The sequence below is a fragment of the Silurus aristotelis genome (assembly GCF_946808225.1).
Source record: "Silurus aristotelis genome assembly, chromosome: 4".
NCBI classification, from domain to species: domain Eukaryota; kingdom Metazoa; phylum Chordata; class Actinopteri; order Siluriformes; family Siluridae; genus Silurus; species Silurus aristotelis.
The window spans coordinates 35,542,261-35,543,794 of record NC_139577.1 but is presented as its reverse complement, the minus strand read 5'-3'; the positions used below and the strand labels follow the sequence as shown (position 1 = coordinate 35,543,794).

At 44.2% G+C, this 1,534-nt stretch overlaps 1 protein-coding gene across 2 annotated transcripts in view; it reads right to left on the bottom strand.

The window, feature by feature from the left end:
- The window catches only part of cxxc4 (CXXC finger 4), a 43,982-nt gene extending 43,884 nt beyond the window's left edge, over positions 1-98 (bottom strand). For both annotated transcript variants that reach the window (XM_083538948.1, XM_083538947.1), the window contains exon 1: positions 1-98. This exon is cut by the window's left edge and continues 262 nt beyond it. The gene's annotated coding sequence lies outside the window, so the exon portion shown is untranslated.
- Positions 99-1,534: the final 1,436 nt, after the last annotated feature.

Below are 1,534 nucleotides of genomic sequence, written 5' to 3'. Positions count from 1 at the left end.
GAACGATGGCGGCGCGAGCTCGTGCCTGTCTGCCTGCCGCGCGCGCTGCCGTGAATAAAAGCCGCACAACCGAGAGGAGATGAATGTGTGTGCGCGCGCGCGCGCGTGTGTGTGTGTGTGGAGCTGCAGAAGCGGCGATGCGGACACCTACTGATCGCCCGCCGTAACTCACGGCGCGCGCACGCGCGCGCGCACACACACACACACACACACACACACACACACTCGTCATTATTAGCTATGGTTTAATTAGTTGGATGAACTGTCTTGAAGATCCAGTAGCTGATCAGAAACTTAGAACCTGGGAACTTTTTCAGGAACCTTCTTGTGTGAGATCAGGAACTGATCAGGACTTCTGGAACATTTTAGAGATCACAAGAATCATTTGAAGGGATCTTGTAAAGGTTACATACAGGAACATCCTCAAGAAACTCAGGGAGTGATGTTCTTTCTCATCACATCTCATACAATACGACATCAACCAAGAGATTGAGCAGGACACGTCTATGAACCTCAGACCCACCTCATCAAGTTGCCCAGAATAATGAAGGGCAGTTATTAGGTTCTGTTAAAGATCTCTGACCTTTTTCAGTTCAAAGAGTTCTCTGCATTTCCACAAATAAAAAATATTTCCACTTTTGGCATTAAAATGGGGGCAGGTGTTCTTCAGGGTCTACAGGATTACTGCAGTAACATCTCACATAAGAACTGCTTTAACCCCTTTAACCATCTGGGAAAACAACACAACATGTCTGAAAAACAGAAAACTTCCGTTCATTCATCCAATGCAAAAAAAAAGGTGTATACGGAACTACTCCAGCTAAAACAGGACAACTGAAAAATGGAGCTCATAACATCAGGAAGAGAACCTGATAAAACACCTTCATTTCATTCAAATTCATTCACCTAGTCTGATACCTGAAATCTCCGGTTCCTGAAAGTTCCAGATCTTCGGTTTCCATGGAAACACAAGCATGTTGGTGAAGGACAATCATGTTTATACAGGTTTGTGCTGTTGCCCTTCCAGGTTCTCCTCATTGTCCTAAACAGTGGAGCTGGGCCGTGCTTGGATTAGCCAAAACAGGAATTGGGATTAATCATTCAAAAATTTAGCAGGACACCAAGAACTTTTTCAGGAAGCCTGGAACTTTGATCAAGAATTAAAAACCTACCAGAAGTCTGGAACTTGTTGGGATCTTTGGGGCTGTGATTCCACAAGAGGAAACATAATAAACTAATGTCCATGTCATTTTTCAGACCTTTAACCAACAATATACTTCATCTTGCCGTGAACTACCTCAGATATATTCTGCTTCCCTCTGAGTTCTAGAAGGAGCGAGTTGGTCAGAAGGGGAGAAACCCACCATTGTTCCAGTGATGCGTTTTGACCAGCTGGGAATACGGACTAATTCGACATCTAGTGAGTTTAATCTGGAAGCTTGGCCAGTTCTTGTGCAGTCACAGTGATGACCATCAGACCATCATTTTTTATTTCTTGATCTCTTTGATTCCTGCACCAGGAGTGACATCTTAA